Genomic DNA, 16,988 nt, shown 5'->3' on the forward strand with positions numbered 1-16,988 from the left:
GCCATATGCCACCTAATATTTCAGAGCAGATGAATGAATGCAACTTGGCAGGGAGCTTCCTGGTTTGATGAAATTGGCCCCATCTGTCTGTCCCTTATGGAAAGAACGGAGCCGCCAATGAAAAATTTGCTGCGTGCACTCTGATTTTCCCTCTTCCCATTTCTATGGGTGCAATTGTGCAATACTATTTTTATGTTGCAGTGCCGAGGCTTCATGCCCACATCTGTGCTTTTACGCTTCTTTCCTGCTGCTGACATTCTCCCATAGCTCAGTGAAAAAGGAAGTTTTCAGGGTGGAGAACAATTTCAAGCATTACAACCTAAAAGGAAGTCATCAGAGGCCAGTTTACCCAGAAAGGCTGCATGGAGGAAGCAATGCCTGGTTTTTAGCTATTTTGAGGCCCGGAGGAGGAAAATCTGCTTCCAGGTCTCAGCTAGAAGGTAGCTTAGGTCTGCCACCCAGAGAGCAGGCACTGATGCAGCACAAAGCAACGAGGTGCCTGAAGAATAGGAGCTCTGCCTGAGCAGATCAGCACTTCCACGGTAACATCAGCACCTGGGCATTGCATGAGCACGCATGCACAGAGAAGGGAAAGGCTCTGAGCTAATTCACACCCCACCCCTTCTTTTGGGGAACACTGATTTTATTCCCCACTTCAAAGTACCTCTTGCTTTCCCCTCTTGCACAAAAATTGGCTGAGAGTTCTCAGCTGAAGTGGAGGCTTTATGCAGGAGTCATTTCTCTTATTGCTGTGGCAAACTTCACAAGCTTTGAGGACCGTGCATTTCAGGCGAGCCAAACTCCTCTTCCCAGCGGCTGAGGCTGCAGCCTTTCCCTGACCTCTTGCTCTGAAGGTTAACACGAGGTTAACACTGGAAAAGCAAATCAAAGTCCAAACGACACCAGTTACCTGTTCCGGTTTGTGTTGCTTTATGACTCTGACTCCGGGGAACACATGCCTGACCGCCTGCCATCTCCCCCGGGGGGCTGTGAACTAATAACATCTCTATTTCCAGCCTGGGAGCGCATTTCAGCTCGTGCCTTTAAAAACATCCAAATAAATTTCTGTCTCTTTCAAGCTTTCATTGTGAACAGGGAAAATGAGAAGTCGAGATGATGATAACCTAATCACTGGACTCTTTTAATAAGCAGAATTTCCTCTTAAATAACTGGTTTGAATCTCTGCCAAGCAACAAAGCTCCCAACATTTCTAATACCCAGCCAGCGTATCATGAAAGCGAGTATGATGAATCACTTTGCATTTGGTTCTTGCATTAAACGAAAGCACCAGTTGGGCGTTAAACAGAAGGGTCACGTTCCCGACTCGTTTGCAGTCGTGGAAATCTGGTGCCGCTCCCCCAAAGGCTACGGAGCCACTGAGATTCATTGGGTGACAAAGTGCCACAAAGCTAAACTTAGAGCAAGCCAGTGAACAAGGGGAATGAGTGGGGAGGGCAGAGAATACTGCTGTGTGGATCCTCCTTCCGAAGGGGTTTAGGGGCTTGCCCAGGGTTACACAGGGAGTTTTATCATGAACCTCCTGAATGCCAACGCAGTGCCTTTGGCAGCCAGACTCTGGATCAGATTTCCTGTCCAAATACAGACTGAAGTGCCCTGCTTTGTGCGCAGCTGATGATCTGATACATAATCCCAAAAGAGAAATAATAAGAACCATAGGAAGCAGATTTCCCTGCACTGCTCGGTGCAGCCAGCCTCTTGATCCGTTTGCTTTCATCTTAACCAGAGGAATTTTTCATCTCCCATTTTATGATCTTTTTTTCACGACAATAGGTTGGGGCTGGGCAGCAGGGCTGCATGTTATCGTTATAATGAGAACAATCGGAGTCGAGCAGTTATTAATCACCCAGTCATATGATCCATTAAAACAAATTCTTATTAACCACAAGACATATGTTTTTCTCCTGAACTCCAGAGATAATGCCTGAAAGCAGATGGAAGAACTGCACTCACAAATTAAATTTGATGGGGCTTTTAAAAATAAATTAAGTCTGGCAGGCCTCTCTTGTGTTAATTAAGCTGCTACATAACTTCGGGAATGTACCTGTTGCTTATTACAGGTGTTGCTGAGGGGTCTATTTTCTACTCTTTTTTTTTTTTTTTTTTTTTTTTTCACTGCTTCAAAGACCATGGACTACACGTAAATCCTCAACTGCTGTAAAGCAACACGACTAGGGGAGCAGGGAAAGCTCTGGTGAGCCACTGCAGCTCATCTGGACTACTTGACTTCTGACCAAATATCTCAGCGTTTTCTTACAACTAATGCCCATGGATTCAATTCAGACACATTTGCTGGCTCCAAGCCTCACCTTATTTCTCCACGGAGTAATTCAGGGTGACTGTTGTGCAGTGGTACACTCCTGCCCCTGCTCAGAAGCATCTCTCTGTGCATGCCCCTGCTTGCAGCAATGCAGCCATAAGGAGCATCAGCCTGCCAGCACAATTAAACAGTTCTCAGCCGAGATCAACATGAGCACAGGATGGGACTGATCCTGGAAATACCTTAGGGTGTTGCATACACCAGCACTTGGGACTAAAGGCATTGGCCCTAACCAAAACACACCACTGGAAAGCATCAGGACATTGAAAGTGACACAAGGGTGATGAAAACACCCACACAGAATGCTCTGTGGACAAGTCCAGATATCCACAGAAGGTTGTGCCCGTGGAAGTTGCCTCCCCAAAGCCCTGGAAGCTCTATGGAAGCTCAATTTTACCATGCCAGTTCAGCTCCCAAGGTTGGGAAGGACAGTAAAATAGTCACCAATACACCTCAGCAAATTTGCAGTTCCTAAATGTAAAGCATTAGTGCCTAAAAGAGTATCTAGTGACATTTTAAGCTCCCTGAAGTATCCCTCCTGGTGGTCAGAAGAGAGGTGCATTTCTCTTCTAAAAAGGAACGGGTTTCCCAGAGCAATCCTCTCCCAGCTCCCTACATTCACCTTGCATGGGATATTGTGTCTAAATGGCACCAGGCACCTGAATCAGTTCTTGGGTGTGCAATCTCATTAATCACGGAGACTCCTTTGGTCCACTGAAAGAGTCAGGCACTTTCAGAAGCTGATTCATTCCTACAACACAAATTGCCCTCAGCAGTGCTCCTTCAGCTGCTTTGACCACAGAAGCCTCAACAACTGGTTTACACTAAACGCCTGATTTTTGGTAGCTAAACTTAGAAGGAATGAATCGCTTTGACTGTATATCATTCCCTAGATGAACACAGCAAGGGCCCAAATCTAATCCAAATGGCTTCTAAAAAGATTCAAATCAATATTCTTAGATTGATTTTTTTTTTTTTAATAACATTTTCTCCAGGTTATGCCCAGCGCAACTCAGGATGGAATGTATATTTTCACATAGAACAGCAAGGCAAAATAACTTAAGAGTGTAAATTTAGGAGGCAGACTCATTGACACACTACAGGGGAAATTTAAAGTCAAGACAAGGAGAAGAAAATGCCTCATGAGTAGCAAGTGGTATATCAAAGGATTTCTGTGCTACTTTCATATCCTCTTTTTATCCACAACCTCACTAATCACCACCATTTCCATTACCTAAGAAGCCTTTTTTGCCTTTAGTAAGTAGAACATGAATGGCTCAAGTATTTGGGAGAGCTATTTATATACCACACTAAAGTCAGAGCAGGTTTAAATACAAGAAGTCTGCCCCTCCTTTATCCCTAGCAGAGCACACATACACAGAGTTAACCCAGAGTAATGGCATGTTTAATCAGGGGAGTTATTTGAACACATTTGTTCAATATGCCTGGCAGTATTTAAGGTGTGTACACAACCATCTCTCAAGGGTGCTAAAACATGGCTGGAATGAACAGTTATTGCAATGAATATCTGTTTTCCCTTGCTCTCAAAAGCCATAGAGGTATTCCCCCTGCCAGCCCAGTCACACATTAAAACGTGACTGACAGCCTCTCCCCTCTGCTTCTCCTTTTATAAGCATCGTCTTTAATATCTACATATATTAGTGTTACTTCAGTGTAATGTCAGCTGTGGATAATCAGCATTCTTACCTATGTTAAGCACCATCCACACCAGCTCCAGGTCATGTTGCATATTTTGATGTTTTAAGATTCCCTTTATAGGAACATCTTTTGCTAAGTAAGAAGCAGGGCCTGAAGCCTTTACCAGTATCCATAGCTGTTCCTCAACATTAAGTACAATGTTAAATACTTAAATACAAATTGGTCTTTCAACTAGGACACTTCTGTTTTCAAAACCTGAGATCTTGGAGGGATCCACACCTGGAAGCCACCCCATTTACACACTTGAGGTGTGAGGACACAGCAGGACCTGGTTTCCTCTGGGTGACTCCCAGGGCTCATTCCCAGACACCTCCATCTGCAGCAGTTGCATCCCATGAGCATAAAAGCATCCTCTCTACTTTGCCCCTTTGGCTAACTTCGCATTACCTGTCTGCTAATAGGGCACCCTTCTGTATAAACATTTCTGAGTGCTGGGAGAAGATGAAAAGAGGATTTGTATTCCCAGCTGATCCCAAAGTTGAGCAGGGAGGGCACTTGGGTCCCCAGCAGTCAGCACCAACCTGATCCTCTTCTAAGGACATTTGTGGGGACAAAAAGAGATCATAGATTTATTAGAAGTTTCTCAGCTTTGTAGCCAGCCTTCTAACTTACACTTTAAGCCCTCAGTGTGTGCACAACCCAAGAATGCCTGGAAACACATGGCCTTCTGTAACAGCACCCCACAGAGCATGGCACCAAACCACCGTGCAGGCAACCAGCAGCTGGCCTGAGCACAAGGCAGCTCACAGACACAGCCAAAACCCAAGGCACTGGTTTCTGCCAGGTGACAGGGTGACACCCAGCGAGCTTCTCATCCTAAAATAACACCCTAGGAGCTAGGAACCGCCACAGCTGTAAGAGCATATTGCCCCAAAGGGGTATTGGCATTCTGAGCACCAGACTTCATTTATTGCTGAAGTACCATTTAACATCACAAAAGAAGTGCACTAATGACTCGCCAAGTACCTTATGTCTGTTAAAATCAGCCTTCCTGCCCTGCTGTACAGCAGCTCCTTTTTTTTTTTTTTTTTAACCCCATTCTGAATTACAAGGCTTTTCCAGTCCAGAGTCTGATTCAAGTCCCAAAATAAAAACTACTCAAAGGGCAAATAACTTACTATGAGATAGTAAAGATCAAGAAGAGTTTATTTTCCTATTTATTATACTTATTTAAAGCATGAAGACAACTTAACACTTGGCAGACAGATTCCTCCCACTTAAACATTACAGTGTCAAGGTAAAGCATCTGTTGGCTTGCTTACCACTGGATAATGAGGAACATTTCTGATGTACTAATGAGCCCAAATCAACTCAAGAGTCTGTAAGAAATGGATGGTATTGTTTAAAGACAATCAGCCACATGACAGACCCCACGGGACCTCAGAAGCTGCACTGTCGTGTGCAACTAGGTGAACTTCTGTTTCTGTTCGCAGCACTCGGCAGTTCCAACACTTCATCAAGAAGTTCTGCTGATTTTTCACTGTGGCTGGAATAGCAAAAACACGGCTGTTTTCCATGTCTCACGGCAAACTCCAGATCTCCAGAACTGCTCTGGCTTGCAGCACGTGCTGGTAAATGGAAACCAAGGCAGCAGCCAGGCTGTTTGATTCCAGGACAGAAGAATTTTGCAGTGGATACAGATGTTATTTCCCAAAGATAGTTAGTTGGCTCATAAATTTACTGCATCTCTACATCCCTTTTTTAAGCCAAAATTTGTGGGAGAAAAAAAAATAGCACAATTGTTGCTCCATTGTTAAAAAAAACAATGGTTGTAGGACTCCATTATTATCAGTGCATGAATCAGGAACAGGGATTTCTGCAGCCACACCTGAACAGAGCCAGGGTCCGTCAGCTGCTATAAAAATAGCCCATCTCTTATATCATCACCTCCTGGCCACTGCAAGCACTGCTCAACAGCTGCATCACCAACCACTGTATCAGCAGAAACCTGTGTCTGTCGCATTGGTACAGGTCTGCACAACTCAGAGGTCTGTCTACAGGAGATGACAGCATAGAGTTTCCTCTGTATTTTGAGGTGTATTTTGAGGTGTCAGCAGATAGCCAGACCTGCTAAAAACAACAACAAACACATACTGGCAGCAGGGGGGGGAAATAGGAGAAATAGCCTTTTGAAATTGGGGCAGAGTAACTGACTGCAGCAAGAATTTGTGCTTCAAGAAGACTGTCCAGAACTTGGGGTGTTATTTTGGGAAATATATTGCAGTAAAGTGCCATATAATCAAGAATAAGGTGAATAAGGTGTACCAAAACCACCCAAGGCTGAGCCATGTGCTGCAGAAGCCATGAAGAGATTTATCCTTGGTTTAACAGGGACCTGAACTGGATCCCAGTGATGTGAAACTCCAAAGGGCTCAGCTCCTCCTGAAGGGAAATAAAAAAAAAACTAGAGGATCAAACAAAAGCTGGTCTGGGGCAACAGCCAGGGAATGAACAGGTCCAAAAGCACTTGGACCTCAACAGGGAGAGCAGCTGAGTAAACCTGGTACCGAAGGCAGGTTTGGGCAGAAGGCAGCAAGGGTCCACTCCTCCCCTATGCAGCCCCCAAATTAGCACCAGCCCTAAGCCATGAGTTGCTCAAAGCAGGAGGTGCTGCCCCTCAGCCCAGCAGGGGTTTTGACCCACTGCACAACACTGGGGCCCAGAAATCCCATCAGGAGAAGGTGATGAGTTGAGTACCATCAGGACAGAGGGACACATTAAGACTGCGGCTTGAAAAGCAGTAACTTTGAAAAGATGACAGACTACTGATGGGTTTTGGATAAACCACACAGGGGATCCTTCTGCTCCATGCACCGCAGCAATCCCTACACCCCTACCTCCCACAGTCCTCCGTGGGAGTCAAGAAAATATGAAATGTACACTATCTTTATGAGGTGACCTTGTCACATACACAGCTTCGAACAAGCAATGTAATGGCATCTATTAGACGCAGTCCAGATCCTCTGTAAACTTATCACACATTTGATTTACTGCCTGCAAGTAGAGGTCTACAACAAAATGCAGAGCCAAGGCAAACGTGCCCAGGCACAGGTCCTGCTGCCAAGCTAAAACCGAGGCCAGGCTCCTGCAAAGATAAGATTAATAACAGGCAGAGCATCAAGTAAAGCCAGTGCAAACTATAATGCAAATCAGCATTTCACACTCAAACAAAGCAGACCTTGGAGGTTTGGCTTAAATTTCCATGGCCAGAACCTTTCCATCATGAGTGCTCTGGATGCTCCCAAGAGCTCCAAGGCTCTGCTAGCAGATATCTCTGCTCCTGCCTGGTGGGTCCATGGGGTGGCATTTCTCCAGAGAAATTTGCACAGCTGGTTTGCAAGGTACTGTGCAAATGGCCAGTCTGTCACTGGAAGCTCCCAGGCCATCTCAATATCTCAGCTGCTTCTTACTTTCCTTCAAACCATTTATCTCCTCTCCCCTCAGACGTTTCTGCCCCCAGGAGAGCCTTCTGGCAGCACATTCCCATACTGTCCATTTCTGACATGTCTGGAACAAAAGGAGCCACCAACCTCCAACAGAGCAGACAACTCCCTTTTTGTCAGCTAAAGCTTTCCTAGCAAGGATCACACACTGACTGCTCCTAGGGTTCCAAAAAGCTGGAGGGGAAACGCTAAATGACACCCTAGGATTCTCCTTCTCCTTACCCACTTGTCAGGGGTATGCATCCCAGATGCTGAAACATCCCCTCTGCCATCAGCTCAAATGCAACCTTTTACACCAAGGAACAGCTTTTCAGAAAATAACCCCAGAAAAGAAATCCTGCTAGGTGCCCTCAGCTCAGAGATTTGCCTGCTGAAATCCTGCCTTCCTTCTGGGAGCTCCTTTGCTCGTGCAGGAGCAGGAAGGCACTTGCATGTTTTAAGGAGAGGAAGGGGCTCTGTGCTCCTGGAGTGCATCAACCCCAAGCCCCTCACAACTCCTGTGGCAGCACTCCTCCTCCCCACCATGCAAACAAATGGTACCAGGCTGCAAGCCAGATTGATAAAATGGGATTAGGAGAAATTTAGAGGAATATTTTCCTTCTGATTTCACAGCAGAGGCAGGATCAGCCACTGTTTCAGGATCCAAGTGCAGCCCAGCCCACTCCTGCCTGTTAGAGGCAAAGCAGCCTGCAAAAGTTTACCCCAACACCACTGCACATGGGACCACTGTAACTAAAAGGAGAAAAGCAAAAATTAGCAATTAATCTTTAGTCTGCTTTTCAAGCATCTCTCGTTTGTACCAATTAGCCACATTGCTGCACTTGGGAGCATTAGAAACTTTTTTATTATTTATCTTTTCATCTTTCTGTCTATCGTTCCTTTAAAGTTTTCAACTGGTATGATCTTTACTGCCCCGTTCTTTGTTCAGATTACAATAATTTGTCATTTGTGTGCAGACAGTTTCTTAACTGCTCCTGTGTTGGAAATAACCTTCACAAAAATATTGGTTCTTTCATCTCCAGGGTCCCGCAAAGCACACAACTATTGAGTGGCAAGGCATTAAGAATGCAAGGAGACCCCATAAGGCAAGGCATTAAACGCAAGCTCTCTTGCTATGGAAATGGAGGGATTGCACAGTACAATTGCTCAAATCCAGCCTGCATTAGGAGTAAAACCTTGCTTGAAAAAGGTTCATGGCTCCAATGTTGCTTTATCATCTGTAGCCTTAATTTTGGTGGCTGGAAAAGTACTATTTTTTATTATTATGTTTTTATGGGCAGTTTGGGCATATTCACTCATCCTTTTACCTTTTTTTTTTTTTTTTTTTTTTCCCCCATAGCACAGTCATTCATGGAGTAATACGCTTCAAGGCCAGACAAGTACAATCAGTGTGATGTAGCTTTAGTTGCTGTGTAACAGAGGGTAATGAGAGCACACCATAAAGTCCTATCAAACCTACTGGCACTACATAGTGAATCCCAAGAGTCCCCAAAAAATAATTGGGGGAACTCTGTACCTGGAATTTTAATTTCTAGCTTCTCAGGACTTTGAGAAGTCCTACGGGATCACATCAGAGCATGTAATTCCAACACTTGAAAGGGTAAAACGAGCGACCTGCAGAACTATAACACAATTAGCCCTGATACCAGCACGGTGGAATAGCACATTAAAGACTACCAGGGATTTACAGGCCAACGCACAAAGACTGCAAGTCACCACAAACCCTGCTTTTGGTGGAGCTGTCAAATCATTTTTTTTTTTCTACAAGGCTACAGGCTGGCTAGATAAGCCAGCTCTGCTAAGAAAGCACGCTTAGATTTCTCTAAGGCGTTCAGTTCAGCATCATGTGATGGCTTTATGAAAAATATAAATCATAAGCAGTAAGTATTACTACACACACACTGCATTACAAGCTGCCTGGCACATTTTAAATGTAGTTGTCACAGGAAGATATTTGGGGTCAGTGCACCTTATAATTAGGAGGCTCCTCCGGGGACCTGCTCTTGGGATGAAGTCGTTACCCCCCCCGCCACACACACTGGAGTTGCAGATGTGGAAAACAAGAGTTATTCACAGAGGAAATCCTTCCTTTCTCACTAGCCCAGCACTGAATACATTTGTCACAGCTTCTTTTTCCATTGTGGGCACTAGTCCTCCAAGGAGGGCAGAGGCTGTTCCTTTACAAGCAAAGCCCAGGACTGGTGTGTGCATGGCTCCAGATGCACGCAGCAGCCCTTGACAATGAAGATCTCCCCAACTACAACCCAAATACCCACCCATCGGGGATCCCACTCCCTTGTGCCCAGGAGAAGTCAGGGGTTCAGTTAAACTGGTTCTCACAGGAGGCTTGAAATGCCCATGACTGAAACTCTGCAAGAATAAATTACACAAACATCCCTCAGGATGACACAGAGCTGATCCTGCATGCATTAGGGGCTGGACGAGATTACCAGCTCCTTATCATCTCTTTAAGCTCCACTTTCTACAGTCCTTTTGACATGTCAATCTTGGGTCCGTTTTCAAAACAAAACAAACAACAAAAAAAATCAAAGCTCATATCTTTATACATGCACAGCAAACAGAAGTGCAAGCAGTTACATATATAAATGCTGCCCTGCAGATCCTGGATGTCCTCCCCTAGGGATGCAGCAGGACTGGCAGATATCATGCACTATCACACGTGTCAACACCTGCCCTTACCTACAGCTGACTGAAGGCACTATGCTGTCACCAGGGCCATTTGTAACTAACACCACTTTGCTCAGTTTCTCCTCAGCGCACCCCAAGTTTAACTCCTGAATCTGTCAGATTTCCTGCATTACCTCAGCCCATTTCCCATCCACAACACAGCTCCACACTTGAACAGGAGACACCAGCCTCCCCTGCGACCAGCTGATGGGCACGTTGCAGCACAGCAAAGAATTAAGGTTTCCCATATTTCATCCTTCAGTGCATGTCGTGCTCTGCTGTCATCACTGACCCCTGAAGTTCTCCTTTAAATCACATACAGCGAGAAAACACCCATGGAGAGCAACAGGTTCATCTCAGGACCCAAGTACTATCGTCATTTACCCCCCTGGTTCAGCATGATGTACACAGGCAGGCTCAGATGGAGATTTTCCCTATTGATGGGGCATGCCCTGACCCTAGGCTCCTTCTCAAGGGAAATGACAAACCACCTCAGAGGTACAGCCCCACTTGCCCCAGCTACTGAAAGCAACAGATACCAAGTGCAATGGAAGCAGAGGACAGCAGAGAGCATGTCTACCATCACCATGGTGCTCACGAGGGCACGGTACCAAGGCTTGATAATTTTGATCCCACAGAATGCTCCCTTCTTCCAAAAATTCCCAAAACAGGGTGGGTAAAAACGTCCCCTCTGGGGTGAGCCTGCTTGCTCCCTACTGTCAAGCCCAGGGGAAGATGGATGGCACTTGGAAGTCACTGGTCAGAGAAGGAAGAGGGTCAGAGCACAAAGGCCATCTGTCGCCATGCGGGGACACCAGCTGAACAAGGGGGGAGCAAGCCCTGAGCACCAGGACCGTGCTGGGAGCCCCCAGGGAGCTGTAGCCTTCATCAATCAAACAGGGCAGAGCAGGGACACTCCAGCATCTGTCACAGCCCCCAGCAAGGCAGTGGCAGGCCCCAAATACACACAAAGCACCACAGCAAAGGGATTTTTCCCTCAAATCATGTGCAAGAGCCGTTTTTCCTACCACTACTTTGAGATGTGTATGTGCCACGTACTGCAAAGAACTTCTGGTTACAAGCCCCTAGGAGTGACTGCTAAGCCCTGCTGGCTGCTTCAGCTTTTTGGGCAGCCCGCATGAGTTACATGACTCAAATCCTGGGCAGCACAGAGGAGATTTTGTGGCGTAAATACAGGCAGCCACAGCCATCCCAGGCTTCAGCTGCGTTACATATAACCAAGGAGGAATGCGGGCAGCCCTGTCCGTGCACGCCTCAGGAATTATTTTAAACATGTTCGGGGGATTTAGAGCCAGCGTTTATGAAATAGTTGAGGCGTGTGGTAAGAAGTGTAGCAATTAAAATGTTGATGAATAACAGGTTAGGTCCGCAATGCTGGCTGGGGGGCTGTCAGCAGAGGTGCAGAGCGATCACCTCGGTGTGACCTCAGCGGACAGAGGGCACCGCGAGGCCCCAGGAGGGCTGCACATCCCCATCCCTCCTGTGTTCAGCGTCACCACGGGGTCAGGCTCTGGCTGCCTGCACCAGCATCAGGTATGCTTACTGCAGAGCCCTCTCTTCTGTGTCCTAGAGACAGCCACAGGGTGCAGAGGTCCCACAGCCAAACAAGAGGCATGTAACCCCCAGCAGAACCAGAAGGAAGCTGATGGTTTCCGTCAGATTTTCTCCTACCTACTTGGAGCTGGCAGTAGGAAAGTGACCTGCTGCTCTCGCTGTTAAAGAACCGTTAAGGTTGGAAAAACCTTCAAGATCATCTGGTCCAACCATCCCCCTACTACCAATGTCACCCACTAAACCATGTCCCCAGGCATCACGTCCAACCTTTCCTTGAACATCCCAGGAATGGTGACTCCACCACCTCCCTGGGCAACCCATCCCAATGCCTGTTTTTCCCATGGGCTCCATTTCACCTCCCCTCCACCCCTCAGTGAGCCCCATTTTTGGCAGATCTGCTAGCAAAGCCCATTGCTCTGCACAGAGCTCTTGTGGCAATCCATCAGCCAGTTTGTCACAGCTCTTCCCAGTGACACCACGGCCAGCCTGCTGCACCAGGACAGAGCTGTCCTCGCCTCTCCCACACCACAGGAGGGACACGTATCTCGAGCACAAAGGATGACACATCCTAGAAGCAGAGCATTTCCTAGCGGCTCATACCAGGAGGCTTTTTGCAGAACACTGCACGTACACATTCATCCCAAAGCAGTGGTTGGCACAAAGGACCCCATGGAGGACTCCAAATAGAAGAGGTACCTAACATGCTTCAACTGCTAGTGGGAACCAGCCCCCAAGACCAGACTAGAAACATCCCGAGATAAAAAGCCCTAAGAGGTTCACAACACGAACATCAGCTCCTCAGTACAGTTCCTTCCCCTAGGTTGCTCCTAGCACAGCACATTTCTCAACAACCCAGAGGAGCTTTGACTTGCGGTGTACGGTCACAGGAAGGAGAAGCCTGCTTACCTCTGCCAGCTGGGACCCTGCGCCCACGCCTGGAGGGCTTCCAGAAGAATCCACTGCTACTGTCCACGATGGCTCATTTCCAAGGCTGGAGAAGTTTTCCAAGTGCATAAGCTCCTGATGAAATAAGGTGTTTCTAATCAATAACCATGTTGGAAGGCCCTCAGATTTTTCTTCTTGATACAACCCTTCTGCAAACAGGCACTGGAGATGTTTTTCCTTCGCATCTCACGGTTCAGTTTGTCAATACAACATATTAATTGATAACATAAGAAAAAAAAAAAGAACTGCTGGAAACTTTTATTATCCCCACTAACATTTCACACATTAGAACTTGCCAGCATCCTTCATTATGACTGCCTGGGTTGCAAATAATGGCTCTAGATCAGTACATTATCCTATCTTCAGTTAATGTAGGATTTAATCCACATGCTCTTTTTTAATAACATTTCCCACAGCAACATTCCCATTGACAAATGGAAGCTGACACCTCACTTTTATTCCAATTCAAACTAAAAGATTGACTTCAGTTTTATTTTAAAAACTTACTGATATTTAAGGACAATTTGATTGCCTTCACAGGCACTGGGGCATTATGAACCACAGCGTTTTTTTCCACCACACAGACACTAATAGAAGGAGGTTTAAAATTTGGCGGGGGGGGGGGGGTGGGGAGGGAGATTATTCTTTCAGCAGTAGACCTCTTCTTACACAGCCTAGTATTAAACAGCAAGTACTAACCCCACACATCCCCATACCCCATTTCCCTGTAACCCCATACATCCCCATACCCCATTTCCCTGTAAGGAGCGCTCAGCCAGCCAGGTGGTCAGCTTAACAGAAAAGCAGCACCTGGGGCTCTACCACCACCCCCAAACACTCCCAGCTCTCATGCAAAGGGAAAAGGACCTCCCAAATCAAATAACCAGCCAGACAAGCCCTTTAGAGCAGGCTGCCTCTCTAAGCTCGTGGATTGCTTTCCCCCTTCCCATCCCCATGCAAGTTCCCAATACATACACGCCTCTGGGGGTGCTCAGCCCTCTGCCAGCGCCACCCACGGCCACTTTCAGCAGCCTTCTCTGCCACAAGACACCTTCCTACATCCCCCAAACCCCCCAGCTGCTGATGCTGCTTCCTGCTGCATCTCCCTCCAGCCCCTGCACCAGGTGGAGCCAGGCAGGAGCCTTTAAAGAGCCTGCAGCCCCTCTGCTGGGCCAGGGGGTGTTTTGGGCCAGGACAAGCCAGCAATACCTGCAGCACCCCTGCGTTTTCTGCTTGGCTCCTTTGCAAAAAAAAAGTGGGAAGTCAGCACTGCCTTAGCCAGGACAGGCGTTATGGAGCTTCTTGCCCTGGCCACTGCATTTTGCATTCCTGTTTTTCCTTGCTGTGTTTGCTTTGTGAAGGTTTAGCGTGCCACGTGCAACATTGCACATCTTTCTACCTCTAGAAGTAAAGAATGATTATTTTTGGTTCCACAAATCCTGGCATTTTAGCCCTATAAGCTGCCAGCTGAGTCCCTAGTGTGGCCACCATCTTACGCCTCCCCTGAGTCAGGGTTGTTGAATTTCTCTCCAGAGGAGGCTGCTCCAAGCTGCTGGGAATGGGGCCCAGCACTGGAACAGGCTTCAGCTGCACAGCTGAGGTTCAAAGCCCAGAGAGACGGAAACCCCAGGGATTGCTATCCATGGGTTCACTTCAGGCCATCAATAACCCTTAGTGATGTTCCCTGGAGAAGAGGAGCTCCTGCACCTAATAAAATGATGGGCTGAAATTACATAATCAGCATCTCCCCTCAGTACAAAGGGAAACAGCCAGCACGTTTCCATGTTGCTATTTTTTTCCCCTTATTACAAAGATGGAGTTGTAAAGAGCAAGGCTGGTGCTCTTGAAACCAACGGGTCTGCTTTGCAAGGCTTATTTCAACCTCCTCACTCCTTGATTCCCACATGGCAAAGAGGCATTACAGTCAAAATGAAGTAATCCTTTGATAAAGTGCAGTCATTTATTTGAAAAGTGTAGTCTCGCCATTAAAATGCAAATGAAATGAGTGCTAATATATTAACTTGGGATAGGAGTTGAAATGGCTTATGACAAGTGCGCTTTCATGTGGAATAGAGTTAAGTGATAACAGTGGGTGTGTAAGAGAAAGCAATATTCAGATGTACATGTTTGTTTATTGAAGATATTAATGAAGGACGGTGCCTAAAGAGTGTTATTATTCCCTCAGCTTGTCTTTCTTTCGTCCCTCCCTGGTTCAAGTCTACTACTGAGAGGTTCCTCCCAAGGGGGGGTTGATCAAAAGTCATCTTTGATGGATGATCTGAGTCCACACAAAAGTCTACACAAAAGCTGAAATGTGTTTAATGATCTCCTTTGAAGAAGAGCAGAAGGTCCCCCCCAACATATATCCATATCCCACGTGCTGCAGTTGGCATCAGAGCTTTACAGTGATTCAGAAAAGAAAGGAAAATCTTGAGCCATTCTACTCATTTTCCAAAGATATCTCTTGGGAGTGTGGCAAGCATCAGGGGGGCTCTGGGGCTTCTCTCTTCTTTTCTGCACCCACTGCTTCCCCTTTGCATGCTGATGACCTTGGGATCCTCCCCAGCACTAGCCCCTTTTGACCTGATGCAAGTCCCCAGAAGCAGGCAGGGTGCGTTCTTTGAATTACCCTTCAACATTGGGTGCCTCCAGCTTTTGCTGCAATTCCTTGTCTCTCCTCTGTTTCACAGAGCTCCTGCAGGTGAGCAGTGCCTGCCTAGGCACCTAGCTTCAGGATAACGAGTGAGACAGCTGCAGCAGGGGTCATGGCTCCCACCACACGCCACAGGGAAAGACAGGTGGGAAAAGAGGGTGAGAGAGTCCATTTAGGGGTTGCACCACCCATGGGAGAAGTCTCCCTATAGACAACACCAAAGCAATACCAGTCCTAGTTGGCACCAAAACCTCCTAAACCCATGGACACAGCCTCAGCCCCAGCTCTGATTCCTTCCCACTACTTTGCAGCTCGGGAGGAGGTGGCAAAGCTGGAAAGTGCTGCAGCTAGAGTCCCCTCTGCCAGCCCAGAGGGGAGCAAAAGCAACGGTGAGGAGGGAAAACACCCACCCCTGTGCCTCAGGCTGGTGCCAGCAGCACTGACAGCTGCTTCCAGAGCACAACTGCTTCAGCTCAGCACCTCATCCATATGCAAAGCACTGCTAATCGCATGGAATCCTCGCTTTTTAGGTTTGCTTATTTTTGCACTTTCTTGGCAGTTGTCAGCGCAGAACACACCGCTTGCCACGCTCTGCCCTGTGCCCCCATACACACCCCCTGACCCCCCCAGCAGGGGGATGCCTTCACGGGGCTCTCCCAGGGAGCAGAGGAGCTCTGTGAGAAGCAGCTGGGAGAAAATACCAATTTGTAGAGTGTTAAAGCACCAGGGATGAGATGTCCAGGCCAGAGGCTGCTTCTTGCTCTGGCTCTATCAAGTTAAGAGCCTGAATCCAGGGAGGGGCAGTACTGGGACATCAACATCATACACTCTCAGTCTCACTGAGATCTTCTCAAGCACCAGAACTTTCAGTATTTCATCCCAACAAGACTGATTTCATCAGCCTAAATCTCATTATGGTGCAAAATCAAGAGCTGGCGTTGTACTGAATTGCCAATGTTTGATGCTGTTTTCCTCCTCTTCCTTGCACAAAGCAAAAGGGAAACAAAGATGTTTCTGGAGGATTGGCTTTCTTTGCTGGGTGCTATTTGCACTCAGCAGAAGGCGTTTTTCCACTTGTGAAAGAAGGCTGTAAAAGCAGAAGCAGCTGACCTGTTGGATGATGCAGCCTGCCTTTGTGTCATGTTAGCTATCGAGCATCACGTAACACACCCAGGGCTTCGGTGCCAAGGGAGCCATAGGCAGAAAGAAAAAATAAAAAAAAATAAAAAGTCTCCCACGGGTCTGTAGCAGGCAGCTGAGGTCACAGCAAGTTTGCACCCTATAAAGAAATATCTTAAAAATAAAAATATATTTAAAAAAAAATGTATATTGGAATGTAGCATTTCAGGGCCCTTTGCTGTTTTTCAAGGGGTGACCCAAAGACTCCCCTTTCTATGAGCAACCCCTGACAGCTCTTCAAATGCATAGCCACGTGGCTTTTAGGTTCACCTCTTCCCATTGCCCTTCTTAGCACTTCTCAAAGGTGCAGTGAGCAGGGCTCACACAGAAATGCTCTTTGCCCTTCCTTTCCCTTGAAGCAAACTCTGGGTAGGGAGGTGGAGGTTTTGCCTTTGACCCTGTTATCTGAAATAACTGCTTGACACTTTGAAATGAAATCCTCTTGCCA

This window comes from Aythya marila (assembly GCF_965140915.1).
Source record: "Aythya marila genome assembly, chromosome: 18".
NCBI classification, from domain to species: domain Eukaryota; kingdom Metazoa; phylum Chordata; class Aves; order Anseriformes; family Anatidae; genus Aythya; species Aythya marila.